The 19680-nt window shown below is 36.0% G+C and overlaps 1 pseudogene; it reads left to right on the top strand.

The window, feature by feature from the left end:
• Window positions 1-6770: 6770 nt before the first annotated feature.
• On the top strand, window positions 6771-12929 carry LOC128581093 (parafibromin-like; annotated as a pseudogene).
• Window positions 12930-19680: the final 6751 nt, after the last annotated feature.

Here is a 19680-nt window from a genome sequence, read left to right on the forward strand (position 1 = left end):
CTGGTGGGCACGGGTCATGGGTCACAGTGCTGCTCTTACTGTGGTCTGGGCAGGCACTGGTAGCAGGTCATGGCGCAGCTCTTACAGAGGTCCGGCAGGCGCCGATCGCAGGTTGCAGCGCAGCTCTTCCAACAATGTAATCTTTTATATACCCTTTTATAAAGTAAATAAAGCATTCTTAATAACTGAGTTGCAAAATTCATCTTAGCTATAATTGCATATGTGATTATAATTGCATGAACTTAATTGTAATTACAGTGAACTGATTTCTTTTGAAATCAGAATCTACAGTGAACAAAAGCAGAAATATATTTTATCTATGGGAATTAGATTGCAAAATATTAAATGTAACTAAAGTATATCCTTCTCTTGTTCAGAGACAATTTTGTCTCAATATTTTAAGAATCCCAAGGGTCTTGTGTTCTCAAAGTGATGCCACTAATTCATGGATAAACTTAAATCTAGAATCTGTATTTCCCTAATATTGTTTCCGTATGTTTACAATTAAACTAAACCATATCTAAAGTGCCTTCAACCTTCATGCTTTGAAAATACTAAACTTCGCTTTATGTTTATACATTTCACTTGCTTATTTATGCACACATTTATCTAAATATTCATTCTTCCATTCAAAAACAAAACAATGTGATACTTTGGGGGAATATAGGTTTTAGCAATATATATAGTTTTTGTCCTCTCAGAAAGTCTTTCAAAAAAACTTATCAGATCTAGCTGTGATTTTTTTTTTTTTTTTGCACTTTTTGGCGGGGGCTGGGTTTGAACCCGCCACCTTCGGTATTTGGGGCCAGTGTCCTACTCCTTTGAGCCACAGGCACCACCTTCTAGCTGTGATTTTTATTTTTCACCCTGCAATACCCAAAGTTAGAGTGCCTAAATTACCAGTGATCTCCTAGATCAAAGAGGATTAAACTTATCACATTCCCATTTGTTGCTGTTGGTACCTAAAATCCACTCACTTTCTGTGTAGATTCCTGACTGTCAGCCTGTGCGTGATTAGGAATAACTAACTCTTCCTGCCGGACTTACTGGCTTGTGTATCTTAGATACTCTGATTTTCCTGGTCTTGGTTTCTTATTCCCTTGCTTCAGACGTGTAGGACCCTCTTTCATCTGATTATTGTCTCATTTCCTGATGCTGTACCTCTCATTTCTGCCCTTGCCAAGTGTGTGCTAAACAACCATGGTCTTTCACTAACATGCTTATCAAAGCTTCATCTTATTAGCTCAGCCAAGCAGCTAAGCCAAACAATGTACTGCCAGCTGTATTTTTCTAGCAGAACTAATGCTTAATTCCATCCTTTCCCACAATAATATAACTCAAAGTGAAATTATGAATGAAAATCATTTGGCTAATTTACATCCACATGGTGTTAGGAATGAGATTAATTCCAATTTAAAGGGCCTGTAGATATCTACATTGCTCAGATTAAATAGATGAAAGTCGGCTTTCCATTTTATTCTAGGACAGAACGAACAAGATATATCAAAGGTTATAGTTAAGATTATGCAGAGAAAAGGTTTTACTTGCTTTAAGCTGCATAGTCATCAGTGACCTCAATTTGAATTCAATAGTCATAATTTCTGAAATTAGAGTAACAGGGTGACTTTAACCTTCACTTGATTATTACCTCTGAGGCTCATATTCTTTATCTGTAAAATAAAAATAATATTACTTGCTCCATAAAATTGTTCTATGGTTTAAAGGGTTAAAAGTCTACAAGAGTCCTTTTCAAGAGTTTAGTACCTCATCCAGCACATGAGCATCAATGGAAAACTTGTTAGAAATGTACATCCTCAGATCATACCGCAGACATACTGAATCAGTGTGGTGATCAGTGGGAGGGGGGTGACCAACTGGTTTTTAACAAGTTCTAGAGTTAGTTCTGGTTTACGCCAGCATATGAGAATTGTTGGTCTAAAGCATAGAGAGCTCGCAGCATAGAGTCAGCAAAACGCATGTCGTATTATTTTTGTCATTGTTGTCAGCATCATCTCCTGTGAGTAGACAATCAGGAGAACCCCAAATTTAGGTTTCTTATCTTTCTCAGTCTTCTGAGCCCAGAGGAATGAATGGTGGTTGTGGTAGTGGGAGTTACTTGGGAGAGAATTTAAGGCTATCAAATGCTTTGGACAAAACTAAGGATGGAAAGCCCAGAATACTTTTTTTTGTTAAATCAACTTTGTAATGAATATTCAGGAAGTCATAAATCACACAATTGGTTTATTAAGTTAATACAATTTTCTCAGATACTGTTTTACTGTTTTGCCATCTTGCCATAAAATATATATTTAATCACTCAAAAGTGGTTGGACGTCACAACTGTATACATGTTTTTTTTCTTTTTGTTTGTTTGTTTGTTTGTTTGTTTTTGAGACAGAGTCTCAAGCCATTGCCCTGGGTACAGTGCTGTGCACTCATAGCTCACAGCAACCTCAAACTCTTGGGCTTAAGTGATTCTCTTGCCTCAGCCTCCCAAGTAGCTGGGACTATAGGCTCCCAACAACAACACTTGGCTATTTTGGTGTTGCAGATGTCATTGTTGCTTAGCAGGCCCAGGTTGGGTTTGAACCCAACCTAGGTGTATATGACCGGCACCCTGCTGACTGAGCTATGAGACCCACCTGTATACATGTTTTATTAGTTATTTTTCTTTCTGAACATACCACTGCTTTTATAAAACATTTAAAATTGAATGAAGGAATTAATAATATGGCGTTATACTAAAAGTATAGATGTCACTTTAAAGCTTGAGTTATTTATATTAAATATAGAATCTGAATAACACATTTCAATTTTTATCACATATTTATTTTTGCATACTTACCTTTTGCTTTATTTTTAGATATCTTATTTTTAAAGAATTATTAAAAATAATGCTCAGTGAGTAGGGCGCCGGCCCCATATACCGAGGGTGGCGGGTTCAAACCCAGCCCCAGCCAAACTGCAACAAAAAAATAGCCGGGCATTGTGGCGGGCGCCTGTAGTCCCAGCTGCTCGGGAGGCTGAGGCAGGAGAATCGCCTAAGCCCAGGAGTTGGAGGTTGCTGTGAGCTGTGTGACGCCATGGCACTCTACCGAGGGCCATAAAGTGAGACTCTGTCTCTACAAAAAATAAAAAAATAAAAAATAAATAATGTGTCCATTTATATTTTAATACAAATATAAAATTTACAGATATTAGAGTTTATATTACTTTTGAATATTAAAATTTTAACAAGAACTTTATTGTTTTCCTGGGTTTTGTTTTTATGTGTTCATGTAAACAAGTGAAGACATGTCTCGTAATGTTGTACTGATTAGATACGTTCAGATTGTACCTGACTGGGTACCATAAATCATTCATTTTGGAGCAACAATACATTATTTGTTGATCTAAAGCGACAAACCAAACGATTAACACAAAATAATATTTCTGTTGTTAAAAGAACTTCTCTTATCTACATTGTCTTTTAGAATATTCAGCTACATACTACCTAGAAAATGAAACAACAAAGAAAGAAAATTCAAACACAACGGCCTCTAGGAGAACTCCAACTGGAATAATAGGACATCATTCTCCTTTTATAAGGAAGAGCAATAAGATAGGAGTCTAATAACATTCTCAGAAATGCTAGTGATGGGAGAAAATACTTAAAAACAAAACTCTGTTTAGTCTAAATGTAGGGGTGATGGAAGAACAATTAAGTTTGCATTTATGCTTAGTTTTCCATACCTGGGGCAAAGTTAATTTACAGCATTGATGAAAATGAGTAAAGAATTAGCTTTTGGCTGCAAAACATATAACATGAAATTAAAACCCTTTTGAATGTTAAAAACTGCTTTCTAAATTATGAACTCTAAACAAAGCCATGTCTCTTTCTTGGGAAAAAATACATTTTACTATAAGATATCAGAAACAAAATATATAATTCATAAATGTACTATCGGATTGTTAGAATTAAACGTTTTAACTATAAGTAAAGGTACATGTTGCTGTCACAAAGCAGTAGCATCCCCTTTAGTGATGACCATGTTTATGCTATGATATTTGTGCTATGATGAACTCAAAACAACTAAAAAGACTCTCCTTAAAAGGTAAATGGTCTTTGTATAGTAGTTTAATATTATTTATCTAAATTCACAGCTACTAAATTTCACCTGTTATGGACTGCATTTATAAATAATATTATGAAAAGAAAAATTATACGTATTCCTTCAAATTTTTTTCTTTAAAAAGAGTCCCATGTATTTCCATGTAAATATATCTACCACAATTCTGAATGCCAGTAGTTTGACATTTGTGGCTTAAATAACATTCACACACATACATTTTTAAAGAAGTGGTAACAGCCTTATGGCCATAATTTCATGTGTTGCCTACTTGGTTAGTGATATAAATAAAATCCCACTGGTTTCTTTCTAAAACAGAAGGTGATTTTGTTAAGAGTAGGAAACTAGAAGATAAGAATGAGAGCAATGCAGAGGCCTGAAGATTGAGTGTAGATGTCAAAGTAAAGAACCCTCAGGCAGAGGCTAACTAGAGGGGTTAATAACTGCAGACTGAAACTGGCTTCTACTGGCTTGTCAGCTATCTCCCCGTCAGTCACCTTACAAGAACCTTGGTTAATTATAATATCATTTACATTGTGTTTTTAAAATGTTTCTGCTCTTGAAATCTCATGACAGTTCAAAGGTAACCATATAATGTATTAAAATTGGAGGGTACCCAGTTATAGGGGTTACTACCCAAATTCTTAGTAAAGGTCAATCCCTTAGCTTTCAACATTTCTCCCTTCAATTAGTAAAATTTTGAAAGAAAAATAAAACAAACAAAAAAATCAACACAAACACTTTCTTCCTGGGCAGCAGCCCTTTTCTGAGCCTTATTACTCTCCCTTCTGAGAGTGCACTTTCACTCTCAATTTAAGAAAAAACTGTTGCTTGCTTGGCTTACATGGAGAGTCCTGAAAGTCCTTTCCTGGGGATCACCGAGTACTTGAAAAAACTTCCACCTGGAGGCCACTAACAATTTCTTGGCTAAATTAGGAAATAAGGCTTACACAAAACCTTCACTCCCTCCCTCCACTGCCAAAGAGATTTGAAGTAGGGATTAACCTATAATGGTTCTTAAAATGCCAATTCCCAGCCGCAAGCTCATTCCTTCCAAGTTTGCATTTAATCTGGACTTATTTGACTACAGAACTATGTTTTGTGGCCTGTTGCTGCCCTCAATCTGACCAAAGTCACAAAGCAGTAGCAACCCCTTTACTTGACGATTTAGAAAATGCTGTCCTAGATTAAAGATGATGATCATCAATAATGTGCTCTTCATTTTTGAAATTTAGTTTAAACCAAAGGGATTCACTTCATTTACAATATGTTTGTCTAAACCTTTAAAGTGTCCAGCGAGGTAAACTAATAACAAAGGAAATATGATTCTTCCAAAATACACTTTTTAAGGGAAAAAGAAACCAGTTATTGTTAATTGTTCAAGTGCTACTTTTGCTTTAACATCTCTGGGTTAATTATGGCATAGAAAGTGAGTGATTTTTTGAGGAAAATAGTGTAATTACCTTTTACTTCTCAGAGCAGAAGGCATGCACTTAACATGCCAACTGTGGCCCCAGGATAGACCTCCATGATAAACCCCAGGCGTACATCAGCATAAGCAATGATGGGGAACGTTTTCTCTTACCCTCTCTGCTTTTAGCTCTAGCAAAAAGGGGAAAATACATTCCTTTTTTTTAATTTAATTTTATTTTTTTTGTGTGCGTGATTTTTGGCTGGGGCTGGGTTTGAACCCGCCACCTCCGGCATATGGGACCGGCACCCTACTCCTTGAGCCACAGGCGCTGCCCGGAAAATACATTTCTTTTAGATGAAAAAGGTTTGTTGACTTGAGGTAGTAGCAAAAAAACACAAATAAAAGACTAAATTCAAAATAAGTTAAAACACACACACACCCTGCACCCCTACAGAAAATGTGAAGTAGATTAAGTTCATCTTACTTGGTTTGTCTTGCTGCTTGTTCCATGTTGCTGTCTCAGGAATGTCCTGCATTAGCGCATCTTTTGAGTATTAATTTATAACTCCCAAATCCCCTCATTCTATCAGCAATAATATAGGGAGTTCTTATGGAATGGGAGAAGGAGGTTGATATAAGCTTACCCACATGTGCCTTTTAAATTAATGACACATTATTTTTTGGTTACAAATGACCATTGTTTTGGAATCAGTGTTCTTTTTTATTTAACAGAAACTCTATTTCCTCACAACAGACACACAAAAAATTCTCCAATAAACAAGACCTCTTCTCAATTACTCTAACAAAATGTTTAACACAATTACAAAGTCAGTTATATCCTGTTTAAAAAACCAAAAGGTCAATCCTCTAATCTTATAAACATTTCCAGGTGTGTTTTTCAAAGCTATCTCTAGAAAAACTAGTAAGGAAGTCAACATACTTTGAACCCACCAAACAACATTTGCTTACATAAGGTGTCCAACAGCCTTTCTTACACAAGGCAAGTTGGAGCATGGGGATTTGAAGTCATCCTAATAGGATTAGTGCACAGAATTTTTGTTTTTCTAACTTTCTGACCCAATCAATATTTCACCATTCACCTAGGCAAGATATGACATCAACCATGTGCTCCTGTACTGATGCAATTTAACATGAATATATGTTAAGTCAAATTGCTCTCCCCTTCACGTGTAAGGATATAAGTACATTATTCTATCAACTTCAGAGTGATTCAGGAAGAAGTCGATATGTGCTTCGGCACATACGACTTACTCACTATGTTTTCTTGGGTGAGTTATTTCTGATTGTTTTTTTTTATTACAAGATAGGATAATCCTTTCACCATGAGATTCAAAGACTTATTTATTAAAATGATTAAGTGAAATAATATCTTGAATGTATGTGTGAACAGTGCAGCGTCATACAAATGGCATAATACAGAGGTTCATAAAACCTTAGGAGGGTGATGACAGATCCTTTTGCAGATCTCTGAGGAAGTTCTTCCTATCTGAGGTAGAAGTAGTAGATATGACCGTATGTGTCTGGCTGATACATACTTTACTTATTGCTGATACACATTGGATTCCTTCTCCATAATCAATCACCACTGTTGTGGCATCAAAGTTATCACAGATGATCTGGGCCACTGATTAGTTTGTAACACTGTGCTGTAGTCAGTGTGACAACTTCCTGATCCCGAGTCTATTCTGTCAATGATGACTTTTTAATTTTGATTTCAAGAGCAACTGCCTCTGACATATTTGATCTCTAGAAGATGCTGCTATAGAAAGATCAGATGATGGTGGAAGAAGGGTGTCCTGGAATTGTACATCAGTTTTCTTACATAGTAACAATGATATTTAACAATATACAGAATAATAAATAGCTATTACTACTCAAAATAATTATGTAATAGAGTTATTAGTCCAATTCACATTCCGCTAAATAGAACAGTGAAACACAGAAAAAAATACTAATAATCACTTGCTCAGGTCACATGGCTGTTAAGGCTGAGGTAAGATTTAAACCTAAGTATTCCACTCCAAAGTATAAAATCCTAATAAAATTGGCACACTATTTTGTGTTTTCTAAAATTATGGATGAAAAATAAATCTGGTTCCAAGAAAATATCCTGAAAGAAGAATTGCTTCTAAATCAACTGCTCCCAAAAGGCTACTTCAGTTATTTCTAAAAATAAATCTTAATTATTAAAATAATTTAAACTGTTTTTTCTGTTTTAATCATATGTGTATCTATATGTGTGTATGTGTGTGTGCATACATGCAAATTAAATTTAATAGGGGTCCAAAGATATTTGTACATACTTTTTAGTTTGTTTAACACACTGATTGCAGTGGCGTCTGAGAACCAAGAATATGCCTAAAATGCTTCGGCTTTTAGCAGAAGATTATACTACCATGTGTTTCCTAATGCACATCATTCAGTACTTGAATATGAGCGTTGTACAGAATCACATGCAGTTACTCCTTTTGAGTTTGTTTTTTCTCTTAACATTTTCATCAAATATTTTGTGAGCTTGGGAGATGGTAAAACCATTTCATCTGTAGAAACGGATTTAAAAACAAGTAAGATTGTGTAGTATGCATACGTGATAATAAAAAAAGTAAAAAATAAAATAAAAATAAAAAGTACCACTTTTCAAAAGATCTGGATTCTGGTGGCTCTTTAGTTCAGTTTGAGTCCTCTTGAATGACGAAGCATTCCAAATCAATAATGTCCTTATGGACAGCACTAATAGACATACATTTTTCTAAACAAGAAAAATCCTTATCAACTGATGAGATAGTGGCTGGAGGGGATTTTCTTTCCTGGCTCCTGTACTTTGAAGGCAATAAATAAAATGAGGAAGGACAACCAGGATGGTGCATGATGTGGACACCATGAAATAGCTAGAAATTTGAAGAGACTGAAAAGATTGAGCTTAGAGAAAACAATATTTTTCAGTGTATTTGCATACCTTATTGGTGCCATCAAATACTGAATAATGTTTCCTGTGTGTATCAAGAGAGCAGAAAGTTACAGGCAAACACCTGTAACCTAAATATGAAAAACACTTGAGCCTCAATTTTCATTGCTGTAAGCAACACGGTGTGTTTTATACTTGATACCCATTTAGTGTTTCCACAATCCCACAAGATGTTGCTGTGCATCCGTTAAAGACTAGTGTGGCTCACAAAGATCATATTGTTTTTGTTTGTTTATCATTGTACCAGGTTACCACCTCTTGAAATTTCTTTTTTCTCTGAAGAATTCTACAACATAGATGTTTTTTCTCTTAATACATGATTGCCACACAAGGAATGAAAGAAATTTTCCTTGGGGCCATGGTGTTTTATCACAAAAAAATAGAAAGTTCTAAATAAATCCAAACAAATTAATAAAAATTTGCTATTTTTTATTGTTTCCTGTGCATGAACTATATGCAACTCGCATGGTACTAGAATCAAATTTTACAGTCTGCCACATGAGTTGTATGTGACTCAAGGCACACTTATTAAGTTTGTTTCTGAGAACTGAGTCTTTTGTCATTCCAGAGATATTTAGTTGTGTCTGGAGTGGACCTTGGGTGGTCCTGGACGACGACCTCTGAGTCATACCCCTTGTATATGTGCAATTATGTCATGTCGCCACATACCATCTTATCCATTCCCTTCAAAGAGCAACCAGGCAAACATTCAAGGAGAAAAGTGAAATTGGTAATCAGAGAACACAGTCCAACATGTTCGGTGTGCTTGGGCAGGACCAGAGAAGGTGGTGAAGAGATACCAATTGACAGTGGAAACAGTGAGCAGAGATTTCACAGTGCTTAGGCTTTCCATGTACTGTCCCTCTATCCACCAGCTCTATATGCTTCACAAGACCCTAGGCTCAAACTAGGATCAGTTAAATACAACTCTCAGGATGGTTAATGTATTAAATCTGTAACAATTATCCAAGGTCTTTTTGATTTTTCAAATTAATTGCAATTATTTAGAATAATATGCTAAAGTCTACTTTTTATATCTAAATAATTAATTGCAATTATTTAGAATAATATGCTAAAGTATACATTTTACAATACTTAGGGTTTGGAAAAAAGAAAGGCTACTCTGATATTTCCTCACAGTATATAATTATTCCATCTTTTGGAAAGGGTAAATTAAGAGATTGGTTAAATCCATTAGCCACTCTTTGCCTTCTTGGAAGATACCTTGTCTCTTAGGATTCTACAATAAAGAGCTTCGATAAGAGGAATAATTATTTAGATTCATCTGCTGAATATAATAAATTGGTGTTTAATTCTAATATGTTTAAGTAGATGGCATACCAATATAGTGTGATTTTTTTCATATTTTAGACAATTCAGTAGTTTGAACGTGTTGTTTTGCTCCTTAATAAGAGCCTGACAGCCTAAACTTTGATAACAGTGTATTTGCTTTCAATGAGATATAAAGACTCTAGACTGATTTTTTTTTAAGTGAAAATGTTTCTATGTTGATTCCAACAGTTTTGGTTCCTTAAAAAAAAAAAAAAGCCTGGATTATTCATGTGCATTTGTAAAGGAAGCAAAAGAAAAATAGGAACAATAACTTAACAGTAGTAGAGTTACTCAAAATATTTTGGTTGAATTCGAAGATATGAGCCACTTGGGGTAAGCATATTGATCTTCCATATCAATCTGCAGTTGTTGATTGATTAATAGATCATCTTAAGTTATTGGTTCATTTTACAATTAACTTTGCATAATAATTTAGTCTAAGCTCCTGAATTTAGTGAATGTCATCCTTACTGCTATAATCTGTAGAGTTCTCAGGCTGATGGTGTCAAAGAAAAATTGTGCCAGAAACCTGAAAAAAAATAATGGGAAATGAGATAGAAATTGTTTATGCTACGGGAGTAGGGGACAAAGGACTAAGATCAACTCCACTGAAACAGAAAACATGAATTCTTAACCACCATGATGAGCAAGTGGAAAAGTAATGGAACACATTGGGGGGAGGTGGGACATTATGTTTAGGCATCTGTGTTTGATAATTGGAACTTATGGGAGCGAGATGTCCACCTTTCCCCATAAACTTACAGCTTGTGGCACTATTTTCCTTGATGTATATTCAAAGGGAAGTCTCCTGGGTCCTGGAGAAACACATTTTTGGTGTAAAACTAACAAATGGTGGAGAGAAGATTTGTATCTTAAAGGGACAGAGAAAGAGTTTACAATGGAATGTTTTCTGAAGTAAATAGTCTAAGAAAATAAAAATAAAGAGGGCTAAATTCAGGGAGAAATCTAACACTTAACCAAGTTAAAGGGAAGATCAGGAAACAAGGAATAATTCACTTGATTCTTTTTGATCTACAGACAAGATCACCAAAAAATATTATCTAAAATACCATGATACTGCTATTCAATAACTCATATTGGCTAAGTCATGTGATATGTTCCTGCATAGCTTTAATCTTTATTTTAGAAAAAAAAAAACAAACTGCCTGAGTACAACATCCAGAAGAAGGGGATTGTGGTGAAGGGAGATGAAGTGATCTTTGGGGAGGTCTCCTGAGGACCAACTATGTAGTTTGGGGAACTGGAAAAGAAGGGCAATCTAGAGAGTGCTACACATTGGATTCCATCTTATTTCTACTTAATAATGTACACTTTTCTCATCCTGTTTATGTCTGACATTCTGACCCGACCAAAAAGATCTGCTTGGCTATCTCAATGTTGGAGCATCAACATCAGCAAGAACAGATAGAAGTGCTCCCCTGGAAATAGGGCTTCAGCAATCTACTCGAGTTAAATGAGCTGCAGATAAAGTTTTAGCAGAAGCAAAAAAAAAAAAAAAACAAACCTGAATTGAAGAGTGTGTGTGTCTTGATAAAGAGAGATTGGCTGTGGTTGGCACCTGTGGCTCAAGGAATAGGGTACCAGCCCCATATACTGGAGGTGGGGAGTTCAAACCCAGCTCCAGCCAAAAATTAAAAAAAAAACAAAACAAACAAAACTGCGAAAAAGAAAAAAAAAGAAAGAGTCCACTTTACAGAATTGTTTGGGTGGTGCCTGCGGCTCATGGAGTAGGGTGCTGACCCCATATACTGGGGATGGCAGGTTCGAGCTCGGCCCCCAAAATGCAATAAATAAATAAATAAATAAATAAAGAGATTGGCTGCTCATTTGGAAGATCGCAAAGAAGGGATTTACAGACTGAAAAGATTAGATATTTGGGGCAGCACCTGTGGCTCAAAGGAGTATGGTGCTGGCCCCATATGCCAGAGGTGGCGGGTTCAAACTCAGCTCCAGCCAGAAACTGCACAAAAAAAAAAAAAAAAAAAAGATTAGATCTTTGTCTAAAGCCATGTCAGTGGAAAAAATTGATACAATCAAAGCCAAAATTACGGCTAAGAAAAGATCTGCTATCAAGACTGATCTAGATGATGATATAACTGCCCTTAAACAGAGGAGTTTTGTTGATGCTGAGGTAGATGTGACCCAAGATATAGTTAGCAGAGAGAGAGTATGGAGGACAGGGACAACTATCTTACACAGGAGAGAATTTTTCCAACAATATATTGGCAATTCTTCAATTTGTAAAAGCCAGAGAAGAAGGACGGGCACCTGAACAGCGACAAGCTCCAAATGCAGCACTGTGGCTCCGATGTTGTGTACTAGACAGCCTATCCCAGCTGCCTATAACGGCTATGACCAGGAAAGATTCAAAGGAAAACAAAAAATGGAGAGCTTCAAAACTGACACTGTGGGCACCTACCATGGTATGACACTGAAATCTGTAATGGAGGATGTGTCTGCTTGTAAGAATCAGACCCCTGCAACCCAGGCTGTACCAAGACCAGTTTCTCAAGCAAGACCTTGCCCAAATCAGAAAAAAAGAATCATAAACATCTATTATCATAATTCCTGCAGCTACTACCTCTTTAATAACCATGCTTAATGCAAAAGACCTTCTACAGGACCTGAAATTTGTCCCATCAGATGAAAAGAAGAAACAACATTGTCAACGAAAAATGAAATTCTAATACAGAGAAGAAAAGACCAGATGCAACCAGGGGGCACTGCAAGTAGTGTCACAGTACCTTATAGAGTAGTAACCAGCCCCTTAAACTTATGCCTCAAGACTGGGACCGGGTGGTAGCAGTTTTTGTACAAGGTCCTGCATGGCAGTTCAAAGGTTGGCCATGGCTTTTACCTGATGGATCACCCGTTGCCATATCTGCTAAAATTAAAGCCTTCCATCTCAAGTATCATGAAGTTCGTCTAGATCCCAATGTTCAGAAATGGGATGTAACAGTATTAGGACTCAGCTATCACAAACATCATTTGGACAGATCAGCTTTTCTTATGGTTTTGGGAAACATTAAACAGGTACATAGTAAATATATCCCACTTGAGATTCTGAGTTATTTGCTTCCTCCATTTCTGGGAAATCTGCATTATGAAGCATGGATATACCTTGATCTAAAGACTGAGACTCAAGCTTTATAAATTTATTAGGAACTCACAAATGAAGAAGGTCATAGATGGATCTTTTATAAGACCTTATTTGATGCTTTGTGCTTCAAAGGGGTGATCCTTGTCATCCATATATGCAAACTTTTTTGCTTACAACTTTTTTTTAATACTAGCCTTCTAGTCTGCAATGGAAATTATATATTTTGATGGAAGATTTTTTCCTCCATTGGTTAAACTAGCATTACTTAAAATTCGTTTCCTTAGAAAATAAATGAAGGTTATAAATTTGTGTATATTTAGAGGATATATGGCTCCCTGAGCCATCTTTATTTTGATTTTTCATTGCTCTATTATTATTATTGAAAATATGGTGTAACGAATGGTATTAAATTTTATTCTCTGGAACATCCAACATCAAGCAAAAGGATGAGACTATTTTGAGTGAATCAAATGTCAACCTCTCTGTATACTTTATCTGTATTTTAAAAGGAATAATGAAAAATCAAGAATAATTCTTCAATTTTGGTTGAATTGTTCAGCCTTCTAAATGAATACGTGTAAAGAATGTACTTTCTCCTCACTGACTTTGATGATTTTTAAACTTATAATGATATATTTATACCTGTGATATCTTTCCCTGTGAAAAAATCTCAAAAAAGATTAAAAATGTAGTAGGCTGTAAAAAAAAAAAAAAGCCTTAGATATGTAAGACAAAGGTGTGGTTCAATAACTATCATAAATCAGACCAAATGTATTGATTTTTTTCAAAGTCAACTAAAAATAAATTAATTCATTAACAACATGGGTATTATGTATATAGAAAAAGATCCAGTTAGAAAATGTGTGGATACAGAGTTTTCTATTAACATACAAAGTTGGAGAATCAATAGTGTGTGTGGTGATAACTAACACTTTTATGCTAATTAATTCTTATTCTGACCTTGGTCTTCACAAGGTACATTCAAGTCAACCAGGGCACATATGTATGGTATAAATTATATTGAAAGTGCCTTCAAGATGTATATACAATAAAGCTACATATTTCAGATTTCGTGACTGTCAAAGTAGCTACATTTTCTATTCCTTTGAGTATTAATGCATAATAAGTCATTTGTAAGTGTTTTATCTGTGTGTATATGTGTGTGTGTGTGTGTGTGTGTGTGTGTGTGTGTGTGTGATCTCAACTGTTTAATCAGGTAAGAGATGTTCCTGAAAATTTTTTGGACATAAACAAACAAAAATGCTATTTTCATCACAGACTACTTAAAGTGAAAGTTCTAAGTAAATTCACTCACAAATCAGTCAAATCCATTATATTGTTTTATATATGGACTACTATGTTCTGCACCTGAACTTTGATCTATAGCAACACTGAGGTAATTTAAGTTCTATGTATAATGAGAATATCCTTGTCCAATTACAAGTGCCCTACAAAAATAATTTTATCTCCATATCTATTTTGAAATACGTAAGTAGACTATCCTTAGTCATGATGTTTTGATAGTCAATAATGGGAACTGTAGGATAGTTTCCTGATGGAAAATATTTAATTCCATTTAAACATCCAGGAAGAAATTGGAAGAATATATTATTATTGTTTAACTATAATAGCAAATTCATGAAAATAACTTTCATCTATAGAAAATTGAAGAAATTAGCTCAGAAATTGACTCATGAAATTCCATGATCTTTTTGTCCTCTTCTATCAGTTCTAAGGCTCTGTCCCTGGTTAACAAGCTATTTGTAATTTTTTAGGAGTGACTATCGGTAATTATCAAAGTTTCACATTGCGGGCCTCAGGGGAGAAAGCTGCTCTTCCCAGACTAGACTTGGTGCAGAGCCAGTGCACTGCAGTCCTTGGCGGGAATTGTAGTCAAGATCTCAGGGTCCCCTGGCCCATCACACTGTTCTCATATTTGCATTCCTAGCCCCAGAGCTTTTATTCTTAGCTGTACTTATGGAAGGCCTTCATTTAGGTCCTCATTAGGCATTTCTGCCAAGGGGAAGCCATGACTTATGGGGGTAAGGGGGAACATAGAGCAGGAACCATGAAGATGCTTCTCCCCACTCTCAATACCCAGGATTTTTCATTCCTATCCCATTTTCCTTCATTTCAGGTGCCCTAAAGCTGCCAGAGCCTTTTGTGTAGAGCTCTAACAGCAGAGAGAAATTCTTATGTATAAGCTAATCAACCTGATCCCAAACTGATGCTCCATTCCACTGGTGGAAATGAAGGAGGGATGAAGGGTGCTTGCTCTGGTTTTAGCTTCTTGATTATACAATTGCAATAAGAAGTTAAAAGCTTAAATCCTTCCATGATACTCTCATTTTTTTCTCTTTCCCATTTTAATTAAATATTCTGACATTTGATAGCACCTCTCTCTCTACAGCTGAGCTGAGCCCTTGATACATTATATGTTATACATTTGTATATATATGTAAAATTTATGTATATATAGAAAATTGTGCTAATACTAAGATATTTATAGTAGAACATCATAGGAAAAGTTCCCGACTTTTATTGACATTATAATCATCTTTTAAAAACCACCTCCTTCATATTTTTCATTGATAAATTAAAGGTAATAACTGTAACCTTTTAGGAATTAGATAACACTGCTGCATGTGCATTTGTGCATATGTATATGGTAATAATATGGGTCCAGATATAGCTTAATTTGTGAATTTACATTAGGAGTTTTGAGATATTTAGACATATTACTTGGAAACAAAAAGGAGTATGTGGTCATAGAGAATCATATAGCAGCAAATCTAAGACATTTGACATCTGAATTTCACACAAGTTAGGAGAAAACATGGGCTTTATCCAAAGCTCATAAGAGGAAAATTTGAGAAATATGAACAAAGACATTTTAAACTCATACTTTGATGTAGTGTACAAAATACGAAAACGAGAGGTGGGAATATAGCCTATTTTATGATTTAGTAATTACGGTTAGTTATTTATAAGAGAACAGATGAGTATTTTATTAAGTACGGAAAGACATATTTGAGATATGAATTAGTTTTCTATTATCACAAAGTCAAGAGCTTAAAACAACACAAGTTTATTCTCTTACATGTCCAGTGGTCAGAGTCTAAAATATGTCCCCATTTTTTCTGGAGGCTTGAGGATAGAATCTGTTTCCTTCCTTTTTCCAGTGTCTGGAGGCCACCTGCAATCCTTGGCTATGGCCCCATATTCTTCCAACGTCAGCCCCCATCATCACTCTCTTTGATTCTGACTCTTCTCCCTCTGATAAAGAATTTGGTGATGGGGGCGGTGCCTGTGGCTCAAGGAGTAGGGCGTCGGTCCCATATGCTGGAGGTGGCGGGTTCAAACCCAGCCCCAGCCAAAAACCAAAAAAAAAAAAAAAAGAATTTGGTGATGGAACTGGTTCATTCAAACAATTCAGGATAACCTTCCCATTTCAGTACCTTAACTCTATCAGATCCACAAAGCAACTTTTGCTATGTAAACCATAGGTTTCAGGGTTTTGGAGGTAAACATATTCTAGGAGTCATTATTCTACTTACCACATACAGTAAAAGAATCTGAAAAATAGAGAAACAAACCGATTTCACAGGCACTGCTTAAAGAAGACTATGAGATACAGTTCCTCACCTGTATACCTGACCTGAAAGGGTAGGAACTCAGAACTTGGAATAGTTCTCAGAGACATACAAGATAATAACATTGGTAGTAATAACATTTATATTCATGAGTTTCTCACTATGTACAAGGATCTCCATAAAAGCATGGTGTATATGTTGTTTTTAATCCTCCCTACTGCAATCAGAACCAAATATCTCTATCTTCAAGCTTGTGTTTTTTGTTTGTTTTTGTTTGTTTTTGCAACAGAGTCTCACTTTATCAACATTGGTAGATAGAATGCCATGGAGTCACAGCTCACAGCAACCTCAAGCCTCAAGCTTTTGGGCGCAAATGATCCTCTTGCCTCAGCCTCCCAAGTAGCTGGGACTACAGGCGGCCACCACAATGCTCAGGTATTTTTAGAGACAGGGTTTTGCTCTTGCTCAGGCTGGTCTTAAACTCCTGAGCTCAGGCAATCCACCTGCCTCAGCCTCCCAGAGTGCTAGGATTACAGGTGTGAGCCACCACACCTGGCCTTACTCTAGTTTTAAATGAGCAGTCCAAGCCTCACAAAGGTAACTTGTCTAGGCTGAGAGTAAAAACAGGAAAGTAAATTGAACACAAAAGCTGTACTACTTACCTGTGCCCTTAATCACAGTCACAAAAAGTAACCTATTAAAAATGTCTGTCCATATTTACTTCTGTATTTGTCTCTATTTACAGGCATTCTGATGGGCAAGCTCACCCGACTTACTGCATAAGTCAAATGTAGCGGGATATTTAAAAGGCCCTGTCTTCTGGACAGATGCTTTAGAAAATGACATCCCTTCCTCTGAGTAGAGGCAGCCCTGTACTAGGGTGAAGGCCTCATTGCTAGCAACACAGGTTGGATTTCAAACCTCATTGGTTGCTCAACTGAAAATCAGCCTGGCCTTAGATGCGTTTATCCAACTATGTAGTTATTTGACTATCACACAGGGTTCCTGCATTCACTCTACCACAAGCCAGAAATATCAACTTTCTTCTTCAAACATGTTTAGCATTATCAGATTACTTCCTCACCAAAAGGGGCCATTTAGTTTAGAAAACTAGAAATTTTGGATTAACCCTATTTTTCCTCTCTTGTTCTCCTTACCTCCTATCAAGCCAGTAACAAAATTTCAAAGATTCTACCTCCTTAATATAAAACACGCCTGCCCACTTTCCATTCCTATAACCGTGAGTTTTCTGACATGTTCATTTGAGATAAACCGTGTTATCAAAACTAGGGTAAAAGATCTTTTTATGACACTGGTTTCTTCTCTGCTTTCATTTGGGACTCAGATCCTCTCAATGGTATAAGTTCAGTTTAAGCTAATTATTTGCTGACTTGGGGAGGCTTTATGATTGTATATGACTCTGTACACTTGCGCACATTGATATACATGTTGCAATCCTCTTTCACTACACCCTTCTTTGTCATTTGTGTTCATTCTTCAAATCCCAACTTAGTCATCCAAGATGCATGACTGGGTTTGGCGTATTTGTTGCAGCTTCTTACTCTCTTTATTCTGTTGGTCGTAGTTCTTATTTCACTCTCTTGTAAATATTGGCTTACATTTCTACCTCTGCCATTAGACAGAGTTTTTGACATATAGAAGATACTTATCAACTATAGTAGGTTTCAAGAACAGAATTAAGAAAATAAGGGAAACACGTGGTATTTATATAGTGTCAAATGGCTCCCAAAATGTTTCCACTTGGAAAAAAACATATCCTAACAGGAAGATTCAGAGCACCATTACAATTCATAAAAAGGAGTGGTGGGGAGATTAGAAAAGGTTTCATGAAGATGGTAGACATGGGTACGAACTTTTAAAGACCAGAAGAATTTTTACTCAGAATTAGTGGTGCGCCAATCAGACCAAACAATACAAGCAAAGGCACTGACTTTGGAAACAACAAAGTATTTAGAAAGTATATAAACAACTTTTATATTTGTTAGTGGCATAAATAGGGAAGATGTGGGAAATAATGGTGCAACAGTAGATACGTTGAGGTTGTTGTGTGAAATATCTTTAATACCAAATACAGAAATCTGTAATTCAGAAAAATAAGTAGGTACATTGAAAATACTTATTTCCTTTAAGAACTTTTTAAAAATCCACTTGAGACATATTTACTATTTTCCTCTAGGAAGATTATTTAAAGGTCTCTTTCCTCACATATTGATATATATTACCACCCGGTATGCAAATTTTATTTGAGGAAAGTTTAGGTTAGGAAATACATGTGCAATCACTTAGACTTTTTTTTTTTTGTAGAGACAGAGTCTCACTTTACTGCCCTCGGTAGAGTGCCGTGGTGTCACACGGCTCACAGCAACCTCTAACTCTCGGGCTTACGCGATTCTCTTGCCTCAGCCTCCCGAGTAGCTGGGACTACAGGCGCCCGCCACAACGCCCGGCTATTTTTTTGTTTTTGCAGTTTGGCCGGGGCTGGGTTTGAACCCACCACCCTCGGCATATGGAGCCGGCACCCTACTCACTGAGTCACAGGCGCCGCCCCACTTAGACATTTTTAATACTTAAAACTGGAAGAAGAAAAACAATCTTTATTTTTGTATCTCTCAAAAGACCTTGCACTTTCTTTAATTGTGAAAGATAAATGTTTACTGATTAAACATGATTAATAATTTAATAGTCATCAAAACTTTCATTTAATGAAAGACATTTAATTTGGGAGCAAAATAAACTCTATTTTACTCTTTTTATTTCCCAGTACACTGTAAGATCTAACAGACTTCTGAGAAATCACCATAAAGATAAATTCTTACTGTCTATTTTACAAAAAAAGGGTCAGTTTGTTATATAAGGTGCATTCTTTAGATTCTGGGTAATCAGTATTCCCTGTATTGAAGACATGCCATACACTTATAGTAGACTAAACCATTTTCATTTCATTTCATTTCATTGAATGTAAAAGCTTATATTTAGTTAGAAATTAGTTCATATCTTCATATGTTCCATACTCTGTTACCCTTATAGGTAATTGTTCTGCTAGTTCCACTTGTGGGAAGTTGTTTGGTTGAACTGTTAACAGGTTAGAGTGATGGAAAGTTGGT

This window comes from Nycticebus coucang, chromosome 3, assembly GCF_027406575.1.
Source record: "Nycticebus coucang isolate mNycCou1 chromosome 3, mNycCou1.pri, whole genome shotgun sequence".
Taxonomy (NCBI): Eukaryota; Metazoa; Chordata; class Mammalia; order Primates; family Lorisidae; genus Nycticebus; species Nycticebus coucang.